The sequence below is a fragment of the Leopardus geoffroyi genome, chromosome A1 (assembly GCF_018350155.1).
Source record: "Leopardus geoffroyi isolate Oge1 chromosome A1, O.geoffroyi_Oge1_pat1.0, whole genome shotgun sequence".
Taxonomy (NCBI): domain Eukaryota; kingdom Metazoa; phylum Chordata; class Mammalia; order Carnivora; family Felidae; genus Leopardus; species Leopardus geoffroyi.
In genome coordinates, this window is record NC_059326.1 from 175,730,922 (window position 1) to 175,758,838 (window position 27,917).

Genomic DNA, 27,917 nt, shown 5'->3' on the forward strand with positions numbered 1-27,917 from the left:
ATGTACCCGTTTCTAAGGTAGCTGAGTTGATTCTCAGTAATGGGTTTCTAGAAATGACCCGGTCCCCACAAAAGCACCTTCAGGTTCAACAGCCCATGTAAAATATAATAAATGCATAAATAATTTAGCAAGAGAAATAGGTAGCATTATGGCCACACTTCTGTGTGGCTGTTATTTAAGAGCCTGGCAGCTTGGCAGTTAGAAACCACAATGTCCAGGGTGCTGTAATTCACCATTTGCTCAGAGTTAAAATGAGGCAGAGGAGAGCTCCAGGCCCCTCGCTCATTTTTCATTTAGAGGCGTTTTTTTTAATCCATTCGGCCATTTAAGTTCTAAAAATAGAAAAAGGGAAAAGAAATAAACATGATTCAAATTTAGGAATTTAGAGGCTGCTTGGAGCCCTCATTAGGCAGGGTCTGGGATGCATTTTCTAAGCAACGTTCTACAAACTTGCAAGTGCATGGTGCGAGTTTAAACATTCATTTCATTGTGCTTGTGTTTCTTTTTAATCCCTAGATGGTGGTTTACGAGGCAGAGTTTTTCGAATTCTAATCTTTTTATATGCTCAAGCACATAATTTTTGCTGTATTATTATATTACCTTTTCTATTATTCACCCAATGTTATTTGTAAATGGACTCAATTTTTTAGAACTTAGCTAAATAAGTTGAAAAGGAAAATGTTGTAGACCAACATAAATAGAAAAAGCAACGTCATGTCATAAACAGATGCTGTCATTTACTTTTTCCTCACACACTCTGAAATAAACATATATGAACTCAAACACAAGTCTAGTAATTCAGGGTTTATGCTGAAAGCATCTCAAAGGACTGTTGGTGGCACTTTTAGGGAAGCACTGACTTACTGGTTAGGAACACACACCTTTTAAATGGGGCAGGATTGGTCTCAATCCCATTTGCCAGAGTGCCATTTGCCATTTGCTGGATGACTCATGAGCAGGTCTGCTTGTCTTTCTGAGCCTCAGTGTCTGCATCTGGAAAACAGGGATAAACATTGTTAAGCAGTTAGTTGCGAGGATAATATGAGGCAATGCATGTAAAGCTCCTGTCCGAGCTCCCCACCTAGAGCAAATGTCCACGAAATGTCAGCTATGATTATTACTCACTTGTGATTGGGGAGATGTGGGTGATTACAGAGCACCAACCGCCCACAAACTCAGCTCAGAACAAATAAAATACACATACAAATAAAATAGTTTACGATGTGACTTCGTGGTAGGCTCTGGGGACTCGCAGATGATTCTCAAATTGATGGTTATAAAGAGCTCATGACAGCAGGTGTATAGGAAGTGCAGTGAGAGGTATGTGCTCAAGTCATTTTGGCAGACCAGAGGAGAACATGATGAAACTCAGCATCAGGAAAAAAAACCCATACATCAGGCCTTTGCTGATGGGTTACGGGGACATATGTCAGTACTGGAAGGTACCAAGTAAATTGGATTTCTGCTGGAAAACAGAAGATGCATGAAATTCAAACGTACGTACAGCAATGGAGACATAGCATCATGTACTTCTGGGCTTGAGTGACATGAATGAATTGGTGAATATCATTTTCAAAACCAAATAATGGTCAAGCAACATATAAATGGAATTTTGATTTTCTTTCCTTCCATTGAGGTCACAGACAGGTGGTTCACGGATACTTTAGATTGGGCTTGCAGAGTAATTTACCTTTTTTTAAAGTTATTACTTGCTATCATGTAGAAATTATGCAATTTCATAAGAAAACCAAGACTTGTATTTTTTTTTTTAATTAAAATTTTTTTTTCAACGTTTATTTATTTTTGGGACAGAGAGAGACAGAGCATGAACGGGGGAGGGGCAGAGAGAGGGAGACACAGAATCGGAAACAGGCTCCAGGCTCCGAGCCATCAGCCCAGAGCCCGACGCGGGGCTCGAACTCACGGACCGCGAGATCGTGACCTGGCTGAAGTCGGACGCTTAACCGACTGCGCCACCCAGGCGCCCCAATTTTTTTTTTTTTTTAATGGAAGATGTGGCCATCTGGATTCCTACATATGGCAATTTGGGGCTGGAGTTAAGTAGTTGCTACTCTTGTAAGATAGGGCGTTTGCTATCTAGTTCGCCATGGTCCCAATCCATCCAGCTGATAATGCTGACTAAGGAGTCAGGCAAGTGGGACCCTGCCTTTGGCCCCATGCCTTAGAGGCACCACTCTGTCCCCTCTCCAAAGGTGCCCTTCTTCATGCAGCCAGAAGTTCACTGAGCCAAGGGATGCCTGCACTACCTCTTATAAACCATACTACTGGAGCCGAGGGACCCTGAAACTCCCTGCCCATATGACCTGTGCCGGCTTCCAGAGCCTGTAGAGACCTCTTTGTCAGTTAGTTCTTCCAAAGGTGAATGGCATACATACCCTAGGCCTAAGGAACGGCAAGAGAAAGCTAGGGTGTTTTGGTGGGGAGGGAAAGGAATGAAACTTGCATGTGCAGGCCAAGGTGCCCATCCACTTGCACAAAGTCCTTTTCTGTGTGAGCTCAAGTCAGGCATGGGAAGAGTAGAAGAGTGGATGGTCTGTTGCAGTGTGTGTATGTGTGTGTGTGTGTGTGTGTGTGCGCACATGTGTGTGTTATCTTGGGCTAGGGACCAGTTCTCTCCGTATCATCATCTTTAGGTAAGGAAGTCTGAGGAGTCCGAGAATTCTAACTTTGAACTTGGCCTTACAGGTCATTGTAAAGGTGTATTTGTCAATGTAGGAGACTACCCGATACTTCAGTTTATTAATTCTATTTATAACTTGTAAGTATTCCGACATATGGTGGATGGACTTCCATTTATACTCTTTACCTGGGCATGCAAATGTTAGTAAATATTAATAGTGGGCCAGCAGGTGGATTTCACTTCTTTCTCTTTGCTGCCTGACCCCCATTAGTACTTGAGTTTGTGGCTCCCACTAAACTGTGAGCTTCATGAGGGGGGCATCCAGCCACGCCGCCCCTCGCCATGTATCCAAGTAATGTTGAATGAGTGACTAGGTAATCTGTGAGCAAATATTTCAGGTTAGTCCTTTTGGAACTACTTTCTTCTGTCATCTATGTACACACATCGCAATTATTTAAAGTTCTCTCCTTAGAAATATGATTAACCTCTAGACTTTTTTTTTTAAATGTTTATTTATTTTTGAGACAGAGAGAGACAGAGCATCAACGAGGGAGGGTCAGAGAGAGAGAGGGAGACACAGAATCCGAAGCAGGCTCCAGTCTCCGAGCTGTCAGCACAGAGCCCGACGCGGGGCTCGAACTCACAGACTGTGAGATCATGACCTGAGCCGAAGTCGGCCGCTTAACCGACTGAGCCACCCAGGCGCCCCCTCTAGACTTTTTTTTTTTTTTTTTTTGGGGTTTCTATTTTTCTGATTTAAAATGAATTTATATGCATGGCAAAATAATCAAAAAGGTTTAAACAAGCACAAAGAACCTCATGCATTGCCCTAACTCCACAGACGCCACCATTATTCACATTCTGATATCTTTATTTCCAGTCTTTTTTTCATCCATTTCTTTTCATAGTTGAGACCCTGCCCAGAGATTGATGACAGTAAGCTGCCACACTCCAACTATTTGAGCCATGTTTCTGCTGCTGTTTGTCATCCCTGTGATGCATTTTAAAAGATAAATTGCCTAAGAAACTTCTCGATTTCACGGAGAAATATCGAAGTGAGGAGTGTTATGAACACTTTCCAGAGAGGTGAATGACCAGGTTCTAAATTTGTGTGTGGGGGAGAGTTCATGATATATTCTACTTACCGATCGTTCATCATTTTTATCAACATCATGATCACCATCGAGGGTCAACTATTAGCCATCTAATTGTTTACAGCCTTTTTCCGTGGTGCTCTGTCTGAAAAATGCTGCCTACGCTTGGCCCGTTCCATTTCGAAGGTGACAGACTGCCCTATGTACATGCACGTGGTGCAGTCAGCGGTCCGCACACATGCATCAGGTGACGCACCCTTGAGATTCCAAGACTATCCAGGCCAAGAGGGGAGAGATGACTAGATTCCAAGTTGCAGGAAGCATGACAAGCCAGGAAAATAAGGGTGCCATGGGGACATGGAAGAGAAGCTGCCTTACTCGGCCTGGGCTCCGGGGAGGGCTTCCAAGAAGAGGCGAAATTTGAGCGCTGTCTGGAAAGCTGAGCTAGGGGTTGGCAGGTGTGGAAAGGAATCGGGTGTCGGGGTGAGGCCCCTCAAGGGTGTGGCTGGTGAAGAGGAGAGCACCTAACCCACATTCATTGACAACTGTGTACTATGTATTGAAGGGCCATGCTGGATCCTCCGAAGATAGAGATGGACAGATGAATGAATGACTGACTATATGAACAGACCTTTGGGTGACATGCCACCTAATAGAACATTTCAGATCTACATCCTGATAATGAAGCCTAAGTCCGAGGCATTCTAGAATATCCCTAATAAAAGTAATTTAAAACACCCTCTACACTCTGGCAGTGCCTGTCAAAAATGTATATAGCCCATGACCCAGAAATTCTATTTCTTGGTTTCTGCTGTAAAGAAAAAACCTGTTCAAATAACTTGCTTGTGTAAAAGGGTATACATCACAGCACTCTTCGTAAAAAAAAAAAAAAAAAAAAAAAAAAAAAATGGGATCAACCAAAAAGTGCAGAGATGAATGGTTGTCAAAACTAGGCTATATCTATCCCATGGAACTGTATGGAAAGTTAGGGTTAGTAGATTTATATACACACAGTAAAAGCTCCAAGACAGCCGAAGGTGGGGGGGGGGGGAGGGGAAGTCAAGCAACATACATACAATATATCATTTGTGTAAAAAAGTGACTTTTACATTGTGCGGGCACACAAATATCATGTTTCCTATAGTTACAGAGATACACAAGTTTTTATTAGTTCAATAGAGACACATTTCATATAAACGCTCAGATAACAAATTAAATGCTTTACCAGAGGACGGTTGTTGAATTGCAAACTGTGGCTACCTCTGAGGGAGGCAGAGATTGGAGGAGAGTACAGAGAGCCTGTATTCTGTGAATGAGTTCTGCAATTAAAGACTAATTACAGCAATGAAAATGTTCTAACTTTCGTGATAAATCAGTACCACCTATCTGGGAATAAATTGAGCAACGTGAAACAAGACACTAAAATGTTCCTAGCCTGTGAGTGAGTCATTTTCCTTTTAGAAATCCATCCAAAGGAAGTAACCACAGAGAGCTGCAAAGATTTTCATATAAAGATATTCAGTGCAGGGGTTCCTGGTGTGGCTCAGTCGATTAAGCGATTAAGCATCTGACTTCGGCTTAGGCCGTGATCTCAAGGTTCGTGAGTTCGAGCCCCATGTCGGGTTCTCTGCTGTCAGCACAGAGCCCGCTTCAGATCCTTTGTCTCCCTCTCTCTCTGCCCCTCCCCTGCGCACGCTCTCTCTCTTTCAAGAATAAACATGAAAAAAAGATGTTCAGTGCAGTATTATTTATCATAGTGGGGGGGAAAAAGGAATCATCTGAATCATCTGAAGTGTTCAATTAAATGGGTAAAACTTAAGTGGTAAGTTTTCATATGGAATGTTGGGTAGCCATCAAAACTTGGTTGCAGAAGAATTTTTATTGACTAGTAAAAATGTTAACAAAGTACTATGAAATCAGAATATAAAAATGTGAAGATAGTATGATCCCTAATATAATACAAGCACAAAGGCACATAGACAAAGCCCATGAGGGTGGGGTACAGGACCCAGGAGAGCAATTTGACTGGGTCTCATGTTCACTTAAGGTCTCAAATTTAGCCTTTTGACACAATCTCTCTCTCTCTCTCTCTCTTAATGTTTATTTATTTATTCTTGAGAGAGAGAGAGAGAGTACAAGTGGGAGAGGGGCAGAGAGATAGAGGGAGACACAGAATCCAGAGCAGGCTCCAGGCTCCAAGCTGTCAGCACAGAGCCCGACCCTGTGACATCATGACCTGAGCTGAAGTCATACGCACAACCAACTCAGCCATCCAGTTACCCCTCGACATGATCTTTAAATGCAGTTTTTTTTTTTGTTTTTTTTTTTTAATTTTTTTTTTTCAACGTTTATTTATTTTTGGGACAGAGAGAGACAGAGCATGAACGGGGGAGGGGCAGAGAGAGAGGGAGACACAGAATCGGAAACAGGCTCCAGGCTCCGAGCCATCAGCCCAGAGCCCGACGCGGGGCTCGAACTCACGGACCGCGAGATCGTGACCTGGCTGAAGTCGGACGCTTAACCGACTGCGCCACCCAGGCGCCCCTAAATGCAGTTTTATAAATAATCACAGGGATACTCTGAATAGTTACACTTGCTCACAGATATACTGTTGCCATTTAATAATCATGTGACTCTGTTGCATGTAAACATTTAAAATACAGCATAATTTTCCCCCACCCTGCTATACAGTATTGCTTCACAAATAGAGGAAGCCCCGACTGCTCACTCACTGAGAGGGCCTGTTCTGCCATGGGCACACAGGGGCAGAAGGAAACACCCCAAATAGGACTGTGCATTCTTGGTGGTGGGATTATAGACTTTTTAATGGATAGTTTTCCCCTTTTCCTAAATTTTCTATACTGAACGTGTTGTATTTCTTTCATAATTTAAAAATAGCTCTAAAAATAGAGTAAAAATTAAAACAAAAACCAAAAAACAAACAAACAAAAAAAAAAAACGGAAGAGGAAATGTCCTTCTCTAAAACAAAAAAGCAGCTCCTGGTTCTAGAATGTGCCACATCAGGATGTCCCCAGCCGGAGACCGAGGCAGACTGGCACCAGGGCTGGACAGAAAGAATGCAGCTGGACCCTGCTTCAGTACGTCACTGAAAGGCCAGCGGTGACTTCTGCCCCCACCCCTCCCGACACTGCGCTTCTGTGTGAGGCCAGAGCAATTCTGCAGGCCACGGGGGCAAGACAATTCTGGTTCAAAGCAGGACCTGACAGTTGGAGGGGGTGGGGAGATAATCCAGGCTCCTGATAAACTGGGCGAACCTGCAGCCCTAGTTCCGTGGCTCTAAATCAGGGTGCGTGGGAGCCAGGAGGAGCTGCTCATTTGCAGGAACAAATGGGATACTCAGGTCGGGCTGATAAATAAATCCCTTTATCAGGGGACTTCAGAATAGGATTTATTTGCATGACAGACAAACAGCACCTCGGATGGCAGGCACAATAGGGTGAGAGAAGACACGAATCACTAGATTAGAGTGGAATCTCTTATTAATGGATTCGGGCCCTATTCTTGACAGGTTCAGGGTGTGTGTGTGTGTGTGTGTGTGTGCGCGTGTGTGTTTTATAGCCAACAAAAGTGAATGCTCCTTCCCACCACCCTCCACCCTCGTGCTCCACGATTTCCTTTTTCTCCCCCACTAACAAAGCGGGTGTAACTGGTTCTATCAGAAGAACCAGCACACTGGCGTTCAGGGTTTCCCCTCCTGAGGAAATCGCTCCTGTCTCCTTGCAGGAGACACACACGCACTGGTAGGTCAGGGAGCAAACAGAGTATCTAGTGGCGAGCAGCTGGGGCCGGGAGCCAGCACCCTCATTAGAGAAAGCTGCTGCTATTTCTAGCCTGCCTCTCTTCAGTGAAAGCAGGTCATTACAAACACAGCGCGTTTTTGCATATTAACCAAATTAAAATAATAATATGTTCTCTCCTTTCATGTGCTGTACTGATAAATCCCAATTTATGAATGAAACATGCTGATTAGTTAGTTAAAAAATAATTAGTCCCAGAATGTGTTTCTGAGTCGGAGACTTAATGAATGCACACAAATACGTTTTCCCAAGTCCTCAGCACATTAGTCTTTTAAAGCAAAATATTCATAAGACGCGTTCATGAGAGACACATGATGAAGTAGCCTGATTTTATTTTTCTTCCTTTCTCACTGCGTGGGGGTAAAATTTGGATGTTATTTGGTGCCTTTCAGGCTGGGTCACTTTAGAGATATGGATCCAAGCAATGGCGGTTATACTCGATTGGGTTTTGACATTCAGAGTGCCGAGAGAAAAGGTCTCAGCCCAGAAGCTCCTTCTTGTCCTGGAGACGACCTTCGAATTCTGTTATGGAGCCTTCATTTCTGGGGTCCAAAGGTTAATTACACAAAGACTGGGGCAGCTGAGAATCAGGGGCTAGCATCCCCAAGACCAGGGTGCGGTCAATTAGATTTTCATCATGTTCCTACATCTGGGAAAACCAGTACTGGGTTTTGGACAAAATCTAGGTATTTGGGCCACTGAGAATCAGGGGGTTCCAGACACTCCAAGGACAGAGGAGCAAAAGGATGACCACCAAGCTAAGGGCCTTTAACCTGAAGTCCAGCTGACCATTTCTAACCTGGGAGGCTGTGCACAGCACAACTGTACCTTCCTGGGGCATTACATTCTACGGCTTGTACTGCATTGTATATTGTAAAAAACCACCCTTGAAAATTCCTTACCTTGCCCAACAGATGTATGTCACAAATAAGATGGTTTAGTTTCCGTTTTTGGACCAGACCGCTGTTTCTTTGATTGAACGAACCTCCCGCGAACTACAGGCTTGCACTTAGGAACTTTGTTTTGGACTCTCCTTCCTGCGTCTCTGCCTTGACCTTTCCTTCGGCCTGCAGTTCACCCTCTTGAAGTCTGTCTGTCTAATGAACATGCCCTCACAACTCAACTCAAGCATACTCTCCTCTATGAAGCTCTCACTTAGCCCGCCACGAGTTGAACATCCCTCAGTTCTGTGTAAAGGCTGGGATCTGTTCTGATGCGTTGGGCAACCATTCAGACTTGTCTGTCTGCGCCAGTTGTAAGATATCTTGAAACTCCTCTCGATCCCTCCTCCCCACTCTGTGGTCCCACAGCACTCTGCAGGTATCTCCGTCTTTGTTATCCCGGGTTTTCTTTGTTGGTTTTTCCTTTTCTTTTTAAAAAAAATTTTTTTTCAACGTTTATTTATTTTTGGGACAGAGAGAGACAGAGCATGAACGGGGGAGGGGCAGAGAGAGAGGGAGACACAGAATCGGAAACAGGCTCCAGGCTCTGAGCCATCAGCCCAGAGCCCGACGCGGGGCTCGAACTCACGGACCGCGAGATCGTGACCTGGCTGAAGTCGGACGCTCAACCGACCGCGCCACCCGGGCGCCCCGGTTTTTCCTTTTCTGCTTCCCTACCTGACTGTGAGTCAAGAGAGGACAGGTTTGACTATCATTCATCTCTGTAGCTAGCCCAGGGCTGGCCACTAGAAGGTATCAATAATGGAGAGAGGGAGGGGACAAGGAGAGAGGGAGATGGGTAGAAGACGAGAAACATGGGGGGAAAGGGAGCTGGTGTATTTTGGGCCCATGTGCTGATCACCATGAGGAAGTGGCCGCAGGCTATAAAGCTGTCTTTATAGACACCTCCCCCAGCCATCTGCCCCCAAAACTCTGGCACAAGAAATCTCTGCCTTTCCTAGAAAAATTTCAGCTCCTATGCAAATGGTATATAAGTGTTGAGTATTATCTGCGTTTTGCATTTGGAAAGAAAAAAAAATCTCTTGCCCTGGCCTGTGTCTGTTTTATTGTCCGGCCCTTTGAGGCTCTGGTCTGTGAGTGTCTGTGCCAGTGTGTGTGGCTGAGAATGGGCGCTTTATGTGCAAAGGAAGCAAGGCTTTTTTTGGCCGGTTCTCTGAACCCAGCTGCCAGTCACAGGGCTGGCTGCCTCAATCCGCATCAAGGAAGTCTCGGTCTGTATTTGAGTCCTGTGCTAAGGAAGCCGCTGCCTTTCAGGGCAGGCCTCTAGGACATCCCTCGAATCGGGAGTGCCCTGGGCCATGGAAGGCTCGCAGCCCAAGCGCCAGGCAGCACAGAGGAAGGGTACAGAGCCCTTATGTGCCTTTCTCTTCGGGAAGCTCCGTGCTGCCGTGAAAAGGAATCAGGCTGACAGTGCAAATCTGCCTGCAAATCTTCCGCTGGGCGATCTCAGGCAGGCTTTTCGACCTCTCTGTGCCTCAAGTTTCCTCATCAGTAACATGGGGAGAACAGAATTGCCACCCTGATAGAGTTGCTGTGACGAATTGACACAACGCACCTGATCACGTTTTGTGAACGGAAAGGTTAAATGCATGTGTCGGTTTGTTAACAGGAGATCAAAATGGGGGTTTTAGCAGAGGCACCAAGGTGCGACAGCGGCTACATTTCACGGGTGGGGCGGGGCCCACCAAGCGAAGCCTTTTACAAAAGAAAAATCCAAAAACCAGTTGCATACTTCTCCAAGCTCTTCACCACTTTGGAGGAGAGAACTGGGTTGGGCTGTTGAAATGTGGGGTAGAGTTTGTGAAAACTTCTTGGGAAAAGGAGTTTGTGCTTCGGCCTTAGCCCTTAGGCCATCGGGGACTCTCAGAGAGCTTGTGTCGTATGCCCTGCCGTGGGAGGTGGGGCGCCTGGGTCTGGCGCATGCTCTTGGAAGTGACCGTGGCTGATGGCAGCAGAGGAGGGGAAGTAGGGATATGACCCTAGGTGGCAGGTGAGAGGTTGTAATCATAGGTGGTCACAGCAGGGACGTCTCCAGAAAATCTAAATGTCAACCTAAAACATCTGTCACACTCAGAGAGTGCAAAGCCAGCCTTCGACAAAACACACAACTGAGAACTTTTCTAACCCCCTTACCTTCTTGGAGGATCCAGAAAACAGGCTCGCAAGCTCACGGAGGAGCAGAAATGCTGGCAGTAGGCCCTATCAGGAAGAGGAGAGGAGACAGAGGTAATGAATGGAGGCAGTGTCCCTGAATTAGGATGATCACTGGACCTTCTATGACCTAACAGTGATTAGGAAACTCATGGGCCTGACCATATTCTCACTCTGGAGCAAGGAATAGATTGCACACAATGAGTAGGTATAAAGGGAAATGATAGGCCAAAGATAAGAAGTTGTTTTATAGGAATCTTGCTTGTTCGATGTATTGGATACATTATTATCACTTATCCAGCACGAACCGTGTGCTAAGCGCTGTGCAAAGCACTTTATATTCTCAAATAACCCACGGATGTAGGAGCTGTTCCCATGTTCATTTTGCAAAGGAGGGAACTGAGGTTCAGAAAAGTCGGAAAACCTGCCATAGGCTGCAGGATGGGTGGGAAGGAGCCGGGATTGGAAGTCAGGTCGTCAGGCTCTAGAGTTGCCCTACCCCCTCCCACCTCCGTGTCTCAGTAGGCAGATCAGACAAGGTATTTGGTGAAGGGCTAAAGTTGTCCTTCATGCCTCCAAGTGCACTCAGCTAAAAATACTTCAAGAGCGCACAGGAATTCTCAGCAATCCCTTTGGGGAGGGACTCTAAGGAGACATGCTGTTTTGGTTAGAATGACTTGGTTTTAAATATCAAGACTCACTCAGGCTAGCTTAAGGCCAACAGGGAACATGCCCGGGAAGACACAGGGATGTATTCCCATCGCCTGTCGGGACTCTCTCTGCCTCCTTCCCTCTCCTTTCTGTTTCTTACTCCTCCTCTTTTTCCCTCTGCACATTCCACAGTCCATTTTGCAGAATGTGGCTGCTTCCGATCCCAAGTTAGGGGCAGGCTCCTCAGTACCAGCTCTGCAGAGGCTGAATCCTGATGAGAAGTGCGGAGACAGTTTATATACAGTGAATATACACTGAGTACCTACTACGCGCCAGCCATTATCTTAGACGTTTGGGATGTAGCAGTGAACAAAACAGGGGAGAAAAATCAAATCAAAACAACCCCGGGGGTGGGGGGGGGCGTCCCCTCCAGTGAGATTCTGATTGGTCTCTTTAGGGTCAGCTGACCTCTTCCCCTGGTCCAGTCAAACATGCCCGGGGGCGGGATCACAGAGTAGAGGCTCGTGGCTGGAAGCCCAGCCAGGAGACTGAGCTAGGTGTGGAATCCAAAGCTGTCAATCCCTGAAGCCATCCCAGCCAGAAGATTTCAACCTACAGTTGAGCTAGTTCTAGCAAAGTTTCAGCCCTTCATAGTGGCTGCTCTCCTCTGTTAGGTCCCACTGGCAGCCTCTCTCGGGAGGGTCCCCACCTCATCAGCCTCGTCCCTGGTCTCTTTCATGCCAGGTTTGATACACATTGTCCTTTATCCCACCCTTTTGTATCGGACGAAGCCAGATCTTATTTCCCCGTTGCTTTTTGTTCGTCTCTCCTCCCCGAGTGAATGCCTTTCAGGGGGGAAATGGGGCGGTTTTGCCCTGCCTTGGTGCAGGCATCGAGCGGAGGCAGAGCGGGAAATGGGAGCCCACCCAGAGAAGAAACTATATACGGGGGCTCTTGTCCCCCATACGGTCCCTTCTGAGCCACTGACACTGCTTTGTACAGCTGGGCCTGGCTGTGGGGACCTGGCTGAACAGGGCCTTGTCAAAGTGTCCTCATCCTTCACTGTCCTGCAGGAGGGAATTACGGCGACCTGGACAGTTGGAGTCCTCCCCTGCTTCCTGTTTGATGGTCACTGTGATCAGCTTCAGTCCTGCCAGCTGCTGCTTTCCAATTGGACGGGTTCTGGGCCTCCCACCTCCCTACCATGGGTACAGCCATTTTCTTTCTTTTCTTTTTGTATGTCAACCATGTCAGCCATGTCAGCCATGTCAGCCATGTCTTTCTTTCCTTTTTGTATGCACGTAGTAACAACCCAACACCCTGACGGCAACTGTCAATGCGTTCGCTACATCCCTCCTCCAACTCTGTTCCCCCCACGTAATCTCCACAGAGACGGTGGGCTGGAGCCAGGCTCTGGGGTCACACAGACCTGCAAGGTTGCCTATTCTAGGGTTGCCCTGAAGACGAAATGAGATAATGTACAAAATTCGAATAAGCACGTGTGCTATTAAGCATGTTCACACATCTTACTGATTTAATCATAGCACCTCCAAGAGGTAGGTACCATTATTCTACGGATTTTACGCACAGGGAGGCCGAGCCATCAACAGGGGCCTGACGTAACTGGCTCCAGGGTAGGAGCTAGGATAAGGATGAGGCAGGAAATGGGTAGAGAAATCATGTCTGTTCACCGCGTCAGTCCCACGCTCAGCCACACGGCCTGAAGTGCCTGGCACCCAGTAGGAGTTCGAAACAACGTGAATTGCATTTCTCCATGCTGCAGATCTATAACAACAAGGCTACAGGGCAGAATGGATGTTTGGGACAATACCTGTGTGAACCATTAGGGAGTAAAAGCAAGCCGATGATACGACCAAGTAAGGTTGAGACAGCACCTACTGCGCGTCAGGGGCTCTCCTGAGGACTTGGCGTGTGTCATTGCAAATTAGTCGTGAGAAGCGCCACATACGGTAGGTGAATACACCCCCGTGGTTTGTGTGAGTTCTGTCCCCTTAGACGTCTGAGATTCCTGATCTCACACGAGGGCCGAAAACCACTTTTTCTTAGAACTGGCAGGAAAGACTCTTGTGAGTGGCCCAAACTGAACAGCAAACAGGATGTGCAAAGATTTGGAAGGACAACCTTGTCATGGCCAAATTTCCAGCCTTATTTTCCACTGGTCCAGAAAAATATATGCACAGAGTAAAGCAGTATCCAGGCCGGGAACCTGGAGGTGTCAGTCAGGGACTGGCAGGAAACAGATGGCACACTTAAATTAGTGATTCGAGAAGAGTTTAATAAAGGAGCTATTTACAAAGATGTGGGGAAACCACAGGGGTAGTGCAGTTCCCTGGGGCCAGTAATAGCTGAGTGCTGTCACCTCCCCTAGGCCTGAAGGGAGAGGGGACAGAGCGGTGACCTGAACTGTGCCGAAAGGCCCACCCTGCAGGAGCTGTGGCTTTTGGTAGAGGGACCCAGCCAACCCACAGTGACCCAGCAAGGCGGAGGCAGGGGACTAAATCCTGCAGCCTTGTTCTCCTCCCTCCTTCCCATCGCCCGCTCAGGCTCCCCATTGTCTGAGCCCAACCAGGAACCAGAGGGCAAGGAGGGTGGTCCAAAGATTCAATCCACCTAGATAAGCCTCCCCAGGGCACAGAGCAGAGTGGAAGAGGTGGGAGCGTGGGACTGGATGGGCAAAGGGAAGATTTCTGGAACACTGCATCTCAACTATAACCACAGAGGCCATTGACTCCCTGGGACGTTTGCAGGCAAAGAGAAGTTTGGGACCTCCATGGTGGTGGCCCGTTTCTTCGTTTGTGGAGTGGGATGGTGGGTGCACATGCTTGGCAGACTTGTGCTGGCCAAGCCAGGAGCCTGACGTCACCCTCTGTCCCTTACACGTTGGATGGGGTCTCTTCACCAACTCTAATCGAATGGGGTATTGAATCTCATTTTTCTTTATGGCTACACTCTTCAAAGCCAGAAATAGCCAAAGGGGACTTTGCAAGCCCAGGAGTGTCTCTGACTGCAAACGCAGTCATGTCCTTTAACATCAGTTTTACTTCTTCTATGATTTCGTTTCTGATATTTGTGTGTCCGTCCCATTGTCTAAGATATAAACCCCACAATGGCATGTTTTATTCATCCCCACATGCCCAGAACTTGACACGAGGCTGACATTCTGTAGGATCGCAATAAATATTCGTTAAATCTTTATGTCCTGTAGTCCTCGGCAGATTCCAATTTAACCAGCATTTATTAAGGCCCTACTACTCTTCGAGGGCTGTGTCAGGTCATTTTCATATCGCTTCTCTAATTTAATATTCCCCACAGCCCGAGCTTCTTATGTCCATTTTTGCAAATGAGGAAACTGAGGCTCAAACAGATGAAAGAGACAGAGCCTGGATTTGAACAGAGTTCTGCTTCCCTGGCCTAATGCTCTTTCCTTTCCTGCTCAGATGGTGTCCCTTGATTGGTCACCGGACAGTTACTTCATGCATATGCATGAGCTGACTGCATGAATGAGCCCAGTGGAGCCCCTGTGTATGTGTGTGCTTTGCGAAGCTCTGAAAGATACCGATGGCGCTGGCCCGCACACAATGTTTGCCCCAGTTTGATGGCTGTAGCCAACAAAAGTGCTCCCGGATATCCTCCCCAACAAGTCTACCTTACACCTGTCCTGCAGTGTGAGCGTGAGATCAGGTCGGATGGGGGCTGCCCCTACACTTGGCTTTTGAATGCAGGAGCCCAGCTCTCTTGTACATAGCTTGCTCCCATTGATTCAAAACACACATATTTCTGAGTTTCCTCTGTTGAACGTCGAAAACCGAAAACTGTCAGGAGCTTACCCTTTGGTTGTTCCGGAGCCGCCAAAATTCGAATTGGCCAATAAAATTCACCTGTCTCAGAAGAGTCCCCAGTATACCCCCATTTACGAGGAAGAGAACAAAAATTAAAAGCTGGTCCTTGTGCATATCCCATGTGCCCTGAATTTGCATATAGGTCTCTCCATGTTCATAACGGCCCTAAAGGTGGGAACTGCTTTTTTTTTTTCTTTTTTAACGTTTTATTTATTTTTGAGACAGAGAGAGACAGAGCATGAACAGGGGAGGGGCAGAGAGAGAGGGAGACACAGAATCGGAAGCAGGCTCCAGGCTCTGAGCCATCAGCCCAGAGCCCAACGCGGGGCTCGAACTCACGGACCACGAGATCGTGACCTGAGCTGAAGTCGGCCGCTTAACCGACTGAGCCACCCAGGTGCCCCAGGGGGGAACTGTTTTTAGTCATATTTTCCAGGTGGTGGGCCCGAAGCTTTAGGGTGGTGGGGCCCTTGTCGAAAGTCACACAGTTAGGAAGTGGCCGAACCAGGACTCCGGGCAGACTTGGACTTTTGGCTCTTGCCAAAAGACGGGAGCAGCCCGAGGGAGCTTTCTCCAGCTTCTAAGCCCGCTGGCCTCAATCACAGGTAGGATCACCTCGATTCCTTCTCATTACCTTCTGCCCTATTTTACTGAGGATTCAGGGCAGGTTCAGATCTGGCCTAGAAAAACATCATTCTGACCCCTCAGAGAAAGAAAGAGAGGAATGTGCTTCCAGGCTGTTCTGTAGAACCTAAGGCACTTTCATGACAAGACTTTCTCCTTTCTGCTAATCCTCGGGACACTTTGTCTTCCCCTTCCTACGGCCCTGTCACAGCCTGCCTTGTTTCTGCCCTGTCTCCCCCTCTAGGCAGAGGGCTCTTCCAGGGTGGAGTCTGTGGTCCATTCGGAGCCTCCCGTCACACCCAAAGTCTCAGTGTCCATCAGTACGCACGAGTACCCATTGTATGCCAAGTTCCCTATCAGACACTTTCATAGCTGTGACCGTGCTTCTATTTTGTGGCCACCCATGCGGAGCACATTGGAGGATTAGCCCATTTTACAGATGGGGATGCTGAGGCCAGAGAGGTGAAAGAACTTGCCCAACGTCACAGAGCTAGTCAGTCAAGGACATTTGAGCACTGGCCTGTTTTGCCCCACTACTGGTGATCTTTCTGCAACATCACAGCTGCTGAGCAAGTGCTCAGTGGATGTTGGTTGAATGACAAAGGAGGGAAGGGAGGGAGGAGGAGAAGGAGGAATATTGAAAACAGTTCAAAGACAGCAAAATAAAAGAGAAACAATAGACTATTGCAAAGCAGTAAGTTGGTGGAACAGGAAAGAAATGGATGTAGGGTCTAACATGGAAGCAGCTGGAATTTTAGCTTCAGATGGATCTTTCACCAGGCTTCCTGGGGGTATGAGAAGGCTCAGTCACAACATCAGGACGCACTACAAGGCACGTGTGCTCTATGTTGAAACGGTACTTTCTTTCCAATGAACTTGAGCAATTCGTATATATACAGTTTACATATATGTATATGCACAGAGCAGCTAGAGAAGTCACCACCGTTGGAGTTAAATGACCGAGGTTCAATTTCTAGGTCTGTCCTTCCCTAGCTGCCCAGCCTTAGGTAGACCCTCTTGTGTCTATCAACCCCAGTTTTCTCCTCTGTAACATATGCTTCACAAGAGTCCTCATTTCACAGGGGGTTAGTAAATCTAAGTAAAATAGGAAATATAAGCCCCTACCAGGGATTTAGTTAAATGTTTCCCACATTATTGCATCTAATTAATTCATTTTATTCATTTAAAAACAAATTTTGTTTGAACATTTGTTTATTTTTTGAGAGAGGGAGGGAGCATGAGTGGGGGAAGGGCGGAGAGAGAAGGAGACCGGGGCTCCGAAGTGGGCTCTGTGCTGACCGCAGAGAGCCCGATGCAGGGCTTGAACCCATGAACCGTGAGATCATGACCTGAGCTGAAGTCGGACGCTTAACCGACTGGGCCACCCAGAAGCCCGTAACTGATTCATTTTAAATGAGGAAAAGGAAAGTAGCCTCCTCTGCTAGCAGCTCCCACACTGTACCTGGGATAGCACATGAGGTAGTTCAGGGCAGTAGGGGTTTCCATGGGGTCTGGAGCCAGACTATTGGCGTCTAAACCTGGCTTTGCCATCGCGAAGCTGGGTGACCTGGGGCAACTTACTTAACCTCCTTTGGCCTCAGTTTTCTCACCTGTAAAGTGGGCATAACCATAGGACTTGCCTCCTAGAGTTCTTTTTTTTTTTTTTTTTTTTTAATTTTTTTTTTCAACGTTTATTTATTTTTTTGGGGACAGAGAGAGACAGAGCATGAACGGGGGAGGGGCAGAGAGAGAGGGAGACACAGAATCGGAAACAGGTTTCAGGCTCTGAGCCATCAGCCCAGAACCCGACGCGGGGCTCGAACTCACGGACCGCGAGATCGTGACCTGGCTAAAGTCGGACGCTCAACCGACTGCGCCACCCAGGCGCCCCGCCTCCTAGAGTTCTTAAGAAGAGTATGGTCCCTTGGAATCCTGCCTAGCACATAGCAAGTATTCAGAAAATGCCCGTTATTACAGTATTAGCATCATCATTTTTACATTCTGAGTGTTTTTGTTAGAACTGCATTTCAGTTGTTGCGTCCTCTCCTTCACCCGCCCTCCCCGCTGCATCACCACTGCCGAGCTGGGAGACCCAGATCTGCAAGGCAGAGAGGCATGACTTAGGCGAGGAGAGAGCCTCGTCGTCTTTCAATGATGTCAGGAGGGTTCCTTATCAATAATTGAACAGTTTTTCCAGGAACCCAATCTAGAGAGTGCAGTGCCCTGGCTGCAGCAGGGCCTGGCTGGCTGGGGCCCCCGGAAGCCTCTGGGCACAGTGGGGATTGTGATCTGCCTGCTCTGTGGGCAGAGGGTTCTGCTTGCTTGCTGGATGGGCTCCTGCCGCAGGGTGAGACCTGAGACCCGGGCCTCACTGCAGGGCCTTCACACTGCCCCCAGGTCTTGCCCCCGCGGTCCTGTTCCAGCAGCCCCCAAATAGATGGCCCTGTTCTTCACCTGGTATCCTCAAGGGACCCCAGAGCCTGTAAGTCATTCTGAACACTGACCCCCACCACTGCTCACTTTCAAGTCACCCACAGGCCCTGATGACTTTGTTTTTAAATATAACCCAAATCCGCTCGCTTCCTCCCTCCATTTTCGTCTCCACCACCCTAGTCCGGGCCTGCTGGGGCCCCCACAGAAGCATCTTCCTGGCTTCCCTCACCCCCACTTGCAACCCCACCCCCAGCCCCAGGGTGTGTATGCACACACACACACACACACACACACACACAGCAACTGAGAGTAATCTTTCTACGATGCAAATTAGGGTCCCGTCACCTCTGTGCCTAAAACGCTTTCACGCTTCTGTGATGCTCTCAGGAAAATATCAGCCCTCCACATGCACTCAAGGCCTGTGGCTAACCTCTGTCCAACCTCACCGGAAGCTCTTCATCCATGACCTTCCCCCCACCCCTCCCTCGTATCAGTCCCTGTCACAAAGACTTCACACCTCCCGGCCCTCACCCCTCTTGCTCTGTCTTCTGTGTCTGCCTCCTACTTATCACTCAGTTCTCAGATAACTACCTCCTCAGAGAAGCCTCTCCTGACCCTCCTGATCGAAATCGGTGACCCCACACCCCCACCCGCCTTCCCTCCACGGCCCCTGAACATTTCCACCGTGAGACTCACCTCCACCAGAATGATTTGGTCAACCTATCAGCTTCCTTATTTATAGTCCGTCTCCCCCACTAGAAGGAGAGCCCGCGTGGACACGGATGCTGTCCGTCTTACTCACAGCTGTATCCTTAGGACTTCAACAGCTCTGGTGCCCAGCAGGTAGGCAGTAAATATTTATTAAATGGATGGCAGGAGGCTGGGAGGGTGTGGAATGTTGTGGAGCGAGCACTGGACTTGGGATCTCGCGTCCTAGGTCTGAGTACCAGCTCTGTGACATGCTCTGTGTGTGTGTGCTTAAACCCCTCATTATACCTCTGAAGCTGCAGCTGGAGTCAGGAGACCTGGGGTCTAGCTGGGGCCCTACCACTTGCCGACCATGCGACCTTGGGCCGCTTACCTTATCTCTCTGGGCCTCCCTTCCCTTCGCGGTCAAATGGGGATTGTACTGTCTACCTCACGGGAGACTTGTCAGTGGAGTGTATGAATGGAGTGTGTGGAGCCGGAGTGTGGAATCCATGCATGAAGACAAAGTCCGGCACATCGTGGGGGCAAAGAGGGGGAACCTAGGGCCTGCCAGATCCTGTGGGCGTTCTGCACATGGCAGGGCAGATACATCCTGTGTTCGCACCACGGAAGCCACAGCCAGAAAAGCAAACAGCAACTATCCAGCCCAAAGCCTTTTAGATGGTAACCCACTTCAAAGGTGCCAAGCCAAAGAAACCACCCCCAAAGTATGTGTCGCCTCCCTTTAAGGAGGGAGAGATCCTTCTGGACTTCATCGAGTTTCCCTTTTGGAAGGGGCTGCTAGGGAGCTCAGAGACACCTTGGAGCCTCGACCACAGGTTTTCCTCCTGCAGTGTGAGTGTCCGTTATGCAAACTGGATATAACCCAGTGGATAATTCATGGTATACAATTGGCTCCCCAGAGTCCCCTGGGGAACCAAAGGGGCCATTAGGTGAAAGGCTTTGAAGTTGTAACATTGGCTTTGAGACTTTATCATGACACTGTTTGGAAAAGAGGATAAAGGAGATAAAAAAACATCTGTAAGATGTTTAGTACTAAAGTCAGAGCTGGTGGCCATTAGGGGGGTGGCACTTAATCTGATAGCACTAAATCTACTGACATTTCGATTTTACAGCTATGAACTCCCAGTTACAGAATACCTTTACTGCTGGGACCCCTGTAGGAAGAATTCTTTTTATTATTGTGACTCTCGAGATCTCTAGTCCAAAGCCCCCTCCTCCCCCTTTTCTTGTTTTCGCTCACATTGCAACAATTTATTTCAAAACCATGACCCGGAACTCATGGCTTCGTGGGGGTTAAAGGCAGAAAGGGCCATCAATGCTTAGCATGCATGTTTCCACCTGCTTGCCAGGATGTTGCCCTTTTTTTTTTTTTTTTTCTTTTTCTTATCTGTGAATGACATCCTGCCTCCATCAGATGTAGCCTGGCTATCTCTCACTCCTAAAGCTGACCTAGATTAAAAAGAAGCCCCTGGTTGGAAAAGAGGAGGAAACTTGCATTATGTCACTGCCTACCAGGTCCCTCCAAATACCCGACCGTATTTGAGGAAGGTAGGACTTATTCCACCCCACTTTTGTAGAGAAAAACAGTCTCCGTGCCATTCAGTAACTTACCAAAGGAATAGAGCCAGAAAGCGGCCACGCTGGATTGGAACCTTGATCTCCACAACTCTAAAGACTGCAATCCTCCACTGCCTGGGATCTTTTCTCAGGTTTCCGCTACTTCTTTAGGAGCCCAAAGCAAGTTTGAGCTCGCCAAGTTTGCATTTGTTTGCAGACTGGGCTCCTGAGTTGTGATTTACTTTTCAGTGTTCATTCCTCATTTTGCAAGCAGCCTGCTCCAGACCTCTGATTTCTCTTAGTTGGTCAGACTTCTCATCTGTAACCCAACCCACGATCCTAGCAGAATCCAGTCAAAATAAGTGATCTGCTCTCAGGGCGGCTTGAATATTTCATGGTGGCCTGGATGGAGGCGGAGGACAGATCATTCTGCTCTGGGGGCAGGCGAGGCAGCTAATGGGTCAGCCGCAGGCACCAGATGTCCAGCGGCTGGGATAGATGACCCGTCAGACGAGGCCAGCAGACGACGATGCTTCAGGTTAAGCATCTTGCTAAGGATAGGGCTGCGTGTTTGTAAAAGGTCATGTTTTTAAATGCCTGATTTAGGTGGTCCCTTGACCCTGGACTTGGAGGACAAGTTGGTTTTAGCATTGCTATAACCCTTATGGCCTTATAGCAGCCCTGGAATGATCTTCTAAGAAACACACACGTACCTACCCCCCAGAGGAGGCTGGTGGAGCCCCCAATCTGCAGGTGGGTAAATTTGCTGCCCACAGAATTTAAATGACATGCTCTAGCTTACCCTGGAGATAATGGCAATTCTGGGATCTGATCCTGACTCTCTCTGTCTCCACCTAAGAGAAGTGACCAGTTATTGGAAAGGTCTTGGGACATAGAGAGAGACGGGAAACCTAGGTTCTCTTGCCATGTCTTCCACTCACTGCCGATGACCAGATCACGTTGCCCTTCGGAGCTGCAGTTTCCATTCCGAAGAGCTCTTGGGATCGACGATGTTATCGCCAACATGACTTTTCCTCCCAGCAGCAAATTAGGTGGGGGCCGTGGCAGAGAAGGCAGGGAGGTGGACCAGAGGGATGAGAAGGCCATTCTAATTCTGTGCCTGAGATCTCCCACTCAGAGACCATGGTTATCAGTCGTGGGTGGAGAAATGAACTGCAGACCAGGAACCTGATTGTATGTCAGCTGTGTTTTAAGAGTTCAAATGAGGAGGGGCGCCTGGGTGGCTCAGTCGGTTAAGCGTCCGACTTCGGCTCAGGTCGTGACCTCACAGTCCGTGAGTTCGAGCCCCGTGTCGGGCTCTGTGCTGACAGCTCAGAGCCTGGAGCCTGCTTCTGCTTCTGTATCTCCCTCTCTCTGACCCTCCCCCGTTCATGCTCTGTCTCTCTCTGTCTCAAAAATAATAAATAAACATTAAAAAAAAAATGAGTTCAAAGGTGGGAGGTGCTTCGGGTTAGAATGCCAGCTCTCCACTTCTCACTCACCCAGAGATGATTTATTGAGTGCCTACTGTATGCCAGGCACTAAGCTAGGTCCTGGGGACCTGAGATGAACAAGGCAGACACATCCCTTACCTTTTGGGGCCTACATTCTAGTCAGGGAGGGGAGTGCTATCCCTTAAAAAGGGAAGCTTAAGGAGTCACCAGGGTTCTTCAGGAAACAGAACAGGATGGAATGGAGGGACCAGTAGGAGGCATGTCCAGCAGAGAGGTGACTGTGAGTGACCTCAGAGCTGGACCTGAGGGTGAGATGGAACCAGCTGGGAGGAGCGGGTCAGACAAGGCTACGTGCCCAAGTTCGGACGCCTTCAGCTAAAAGTAACAGAACACCCCAACGCAAGGTGGCTTAACTGATAAGAACATTTCTGCCCTCCCTGAGCCTGTTTGTTCTTCTTGCATCATCTCCTGGGTCCCGTGAGGATCCGCAGGGGCAATGTGCAGGAGCCTTCTAGCCCACCGCTCGGTATTTTAGGAGGCGCCCAACGATGCCCTCCTTTCTCTCTTGCAACTGGGGAAAGACTCGAACATAGTTCCCCAGGGATAGAAAGGGCCTTTGGTTCCAAACCCCTTCCAAACCCACGGGGGCTCAGGAAACCCCATCTTGCATTTTGCCTTTGAGTCACCAGTCCCTAGAAGTGGACCTACTCTGGATGGTAGCTTGGTCCCAGCCACCATGCGGCCCGACGCGCTCGCTATTTCAGTCACAGTCGCTAAGTGCTCCCATCCAAACCTCTTGAGGCTACAAGGTACCAAATGTTTTGAATTAATTGGCTTCTATTTTCCTTCCTGTGCATGTGCCTCGGTGCCTTTTTAGGGCAAGATTGACTAGAGGAATCCTTCCTGAATTCTGGAAGCCCTGATTCAAACTTGGAGTTAATTATCTCTAATATGCTGTGCAATTCCCTCTGCACCTTTTACGACATGGAGTGGAGACGCAATGTATCCAAGTCTATCACTTGAGGCTTTTTAAATTTTTTGCTGAAGGAAAGTTATGGTGTGTGCCTTATAAAAGTATCCATTCCATCCGTCATTGCGTGTTCACGAGATGTTTATTGACATTGAGGACACGCCTCTGTGCCAAGCATTGCCCTGGGTCCCTCATAATTCAGGTTAACTTCTCCCAAGTCTGTCAGGTCAGTAGTCTTATCTCCATTTGGCAGAGAAAACAACAAAACAAAACAACAACAACAACAACAACGACAAAGTTCAGACTGAAGAGAAGGTTGGAAAAAAAAAAAAAACAGAATGAAGAGAAGGTTGGCATTTTTCATTCTCACCCCTACTTGCTTGAATGCATGCCTACCAGGAGCTGTGGACCTCCATGGAGAGCAGTTCCCAATGGATTTCACTAACACGGTTTCTTCCTTTGCTCCCTTGGCCCAAGAGTGGGTCCCAGCCTCCCTTTGTTGCCTCACCATCCCTGGTTTGTCCCCTAACTTTCTCGGCACCTCTCTACGTGGTCCCTCCCCACACATCGCTTCATCAGAACCATGAGCAGCGAGTGGCCTTTCCTCCAGGACCCTCGCTGATCCACCTGTGCAAAAGCATGCAGCTGACAACAAGATGGCGGCTCTGAGACTCCGCGTTCTCTGTCCACTGTCGCCGTCACGCTGTCCTCCTGCCCCTGTTATCCTGAGAACTTGTTTGTTTGTTTTTCGAGGAAAAGAAAAAGAGCGCCTCCTTGAATCTTTGAATGTCTCTGCAGTTTTTATAGGAAATTTGGAAGGAAGTGGACCTTTTTTAGAATCCAGTGAGAGGGTGTGCGTTTGACGTCCAAAATTCTATTCCAATTGGCCCAGTTGAAATCAATCACCCGGTTCCTTTGAGACTCTTGTCCTACTGGAGATGCAAAGATGGCTGTGGGGAGCCATGTCAATTAAGTTTCCTAGGGCTGCCATTACATAATATACACCCCGGGGGCTTAAAACAACAGATATTTATTCTCTCCCAGCTCTGGAGGCCAGGAGTCTGAAGCCACAGTGTCAGCAAGGCTGTGTTCCCTCTGAGACTCTGGGTAGGATCCTTCCTTGCCTCTTCCTAGCTTAGGGTGCTGGCGGGAATCTCTGCCCTTCCTTGGCTTGTCACTGCCTCGCTCTAGCTCTGCCTCTGTCCTCACCTGGCGTTCACCCTGCGTGTCTGTGTGTCTCCTCTTCCTGTAGGGCACTGCGCCCTAGCACATTAAGGCCCTCCCTACTCCAGCTTGACCTCAACAAATGACACTATCAACAGCCCTATTTCCAAATAAGGTCTCTTTCCAAGGTACCAAGGGTCAGGACTTCAATGTGGCTTTTTGAGGGATGCAATTTAACAATAGCAGAGCTATCACGGAAGTCCCACCAAAGGGGATCCCACATGGGGACTGACTTAGCAAAAGTGATTTCAGAAAAGAAAAAATCAAGAGTTACAGTAAACACTGAAGGGCAACCTTTCCTTCCTTCCTTCTTTCCTTTCTTCCTTCTTTCCTTCCTTCCTCCCTCCCTCCCTCCTTTCTTTCTTTTCTTTCTTTCTTTCTTTCTTTCTTTTCTATCTTTCTTTCCTTCTTTCTTTCTTTCTTTCTTTCTTTCTTTTCTCTCGCTCTTTCTTTTCTTTCTTTCTTTCTTTCTTTCTTTCTTTCTTTTCTATCTTTCTTTCCTTCTTTCTTTCTTTCTTTCTTTCTTTCTTTTCTCTCGCTCTTTCTTTTCTTTCTTTCTTTCTTCTTTCTTTCTTTCTTTTCTTTCTCTCGCTCTTTCTTTCTTTTCTATCTTTCTTTCCTTCTTTCTTTCTTTCTTTCTTTTCTATCTTTCTTTCTTTCCTTCCTTCTTTCTTTCTTTCTTTCTTTCTTTCTTTCTTTTCTCTCGCTTCTTTCTTTCTTTCTTTCTTTCTTTCTTTCTTGACTGTAGGCAATGTTTCTGCACATCAGCTCACATCAGTTCATGCTCCCATTTGGACTCACAAGGATGGCAGTGGCGGGGACTTAGAGAAGTACATGGTGAGATGAATCATCATTCTCATAGACCTAACAGCATCTGCGTGTGCGTTCAAGGTGTACGTATGTGTGCAGTGACTGGGGGATGTGGCAGACTTAAAAAAAATCCCCTTGTTTTATCTTTCAGAGTAATATTTACTGATCTGTGCCAGTCTGTGCAATATGCAAGAGAAAGAGTGCCAGGGTGGAGGGACAAGAGAAGGTTGGGGCAGGTGGGGAAGGGTCTGGACAAAGAGAGGCTTTGGAGAGGCATTTGACACACCGCAAGAATCAGCACTTCCCCCTCCCTCTCTCCCTCTCTTCCCCTCCCCCCTTCTCCTCCCCCCCCTTCTTTCCTTCCTTCCTTCCAAGAAGACTATTGATCTGTTTTATGGTCAGTGATTCCCACATAAACGAATAAATAAATGATTTAACCAATTGGTCAATCAATCAATCCCGAATAAATATTTATTAAGCACGTATTACGTATCCTATTCTGTTGCAGACGATTTAAAAGGATACACAAGTAAGGCATGGTGCACACAAAGATGACTGCTAACTTTTGCCTCTTCTCCCATAAAGAGTGGAGTCTATTTAGAATCTGGACGGGCCTGTGGCTTGCTTCGATCAACAGAATGCAGCAGAAGTGAGCTGCGTGACTCCGGAGGCTGGGCCTTAGGACATCTGCAATTTCTGCTTTCACACCTCTGGAATACAGAGATGGAGAGCCCTGGAGACAGAGGTCACATATCAGCTCCCTCTTTCCTTAGCAGGAAATAGTCCTGGGCAGTGGCTAGGTTCAAATCCATTGCCCTCTGTTTTTCATTCTCAGAACATCTGAAGCCTGGGTGATCATTCCAATAAGCACGGTTGGTCACATCTCTACTTAAGACCCTTCACGGCATCCCCGTTCATCCAGGAGAAATCTACGGACCTCATGACTTGCTCCTTACTCCTCCAGCCTCCCCCCTCCCCGCCCTCCATAACACTTCCCTGTGAGTTCCGGGAATATACAGGTGCTACCATGCACCATGTTCTTACCTATTTCCAGCCTTTGCTCCCATGCCTCCTTTGGCCTGGTCACCCTTCTCCTCTTCTCTGCTCAGCCAATGGTGCCAAGGTTCAATTGTCACTTCCTCCAGAAGCTTTCCCATCGCAAGGTGCTGATCCTCCCATAGCTGAGAACACCCCCTGTTTACTGCTGGAGCCGCCCTGATCAGATTCCATTGTAATGGCCTGTTTATGTGTCTGGCTCTCCCACCGGACGGACGGAGAATTCCCTGAGTATTTGTGTCCTCCGAGCTGGCACAGAGCTGAGCTAGGGCTTTTCCCATGCATTACCTCATTTCTTAGCTACACTATTATCATCAGCATTTTTATTATTGGTGTGACTTCTCCTTTTGTAACAGCGTGCTCCTGGGGCAACACCGTCCCCCCAATTCCATAGATGTCCTTCGGAAAAAGCAAACAAACAGTATTTCAGAATTGAAAAGCAAAATAAAGAAATAGGCCCAAGGTGTATATACAACTTCCTCTGGTAGTGGCTTGAGAGGACAATTAGTCCCCAGGTAGTGTTTACAACGAAAACAAGTCCCAGAGGACATATAGGGACCCTGAGGAGTAGGACATTGCACAGGAACCTCAGGGCGTTTCAGTGGAAACCAGCTTCAAGGAGGTAAAGCAGCTCGGCTTTAGTCCCTACCACCTTGTTTCAGATCCCCTTGCCCAAACTGCTTGCAGCCTGGGGGGCCACTCCCGTGGCATACCCCTGGGGGTGGGGGTGCCCCATGCCTCCGTCCTGGGGTAGTGTCTCAGCCTACAGAGCAAGGACTGTAGAGAAGTCCGACAGCGTCCCAGTGTAGGCGGTCCCACGGGAAAGCTCAGATTTCCCTCCATAAGCTCCCACCGTCCCATCCCTGCCCGGCCCCGAGGACTCTTGGCTGCAGATTTGGGAGGTGGGGGTGAGGATAAATGCTACTGGATCCCTCACCCTCAGCATTGCAGGCTTTGGTCCCCGGCGGGTGTTGTGGGGGGAGGGGGGCAGGCCTGGGTGGGGGGAACGTGCAAAACGCCAACTGGGACAAGTCTGGTGATACAAATAGGCGAACCGGGTCAGGGGTAAGGTGGTAAGGAATGGTGGGGAATGAAAAAACTTAGACCACTCAGCTCCTACCCATACTCGCCATGAGGGGATGTTGGGTCTGTGGCAAGAGCCTGTCATGTTTCTTCAGAGGCACCTAGAAGTTGAAATTTTAACGTGACGTTTCCCAATATTAAATATTGAACATGAGTTTACAAAAACTTAAAAGATCTCCTACCAAGTAAAGCATAGGTGCGCAGGTGTCCAGCTAGTGGCCTCTCTTCTACTGATGTGTTCCAAATTATAATCCATATCTGAATGTTTGCCACCGCGGAACGTCACAGAAGCAATCTTTTATGCCTCCCCAGTTCTGGGTCATTGATAAATTCATAGGTGGAATGAGGCGATGGAAAGATTTGGAGAGTCCGAAGAAAGTGCGTTTGAATCTCAGAGCCGCTGTTTCCTAGGTATGTGCTGTTCCCTGAGCTTCACTTTTCACATCTGTAAAGTGGGGACAATTGTGACAGATCCTGTTGGTTACCAGCAAGTAGCCATCCCCTAACCCACCCCCAGCCCCGGTGTGTTCTTGCAAATAGAGAATAATTTTGTTCAGGCACTGGAGGAGCACAGTGAACTCAAGGAGACGAGCTGTGTTAGCTTAAGTCTTTGTCAGACTCTATCCCACTTTGCCCAGGATTTGCCTGGGGACACGCATGAGACCCAGGTTTGGGCAATGAATTCAGAAGGGAAGTCTGCTGAGGACGTTCCTGAGATACGTTTTCCTCCCTGCTGAAAGAGAAAGTGTTAAGGAGCAAAGACCCCCTTTCTGCCCTCACCTCGTCCTTTCGGTTTGGGACACTGCAAGGTGAGTAT

The 27,917-nt window shown here is 48.0% G+C and overlaps 1 long non-coding RNA gene across 1 annotated transcript; it reads right to left on the reverse strand.

Moving 5' to 3' along the window:
- Positions 1–717: 717 nt before the first annotated feature.
- Positions 718–26,340, reverse strand: LOC123604324. The gene is made up of 3 exons (XR_006715294.1): positions 26,006–26,340; positions 10,650–10,715; positions 718–993 (listed from the first exon to the last, which is right to left on the reverse strand). It is a non-coding gene; the product is annotated as an uncharacterized LOC123604324 (long non-coding RNA).
- Positions 26,341–27,917: the final 1,577 nt, after the last annotated feature.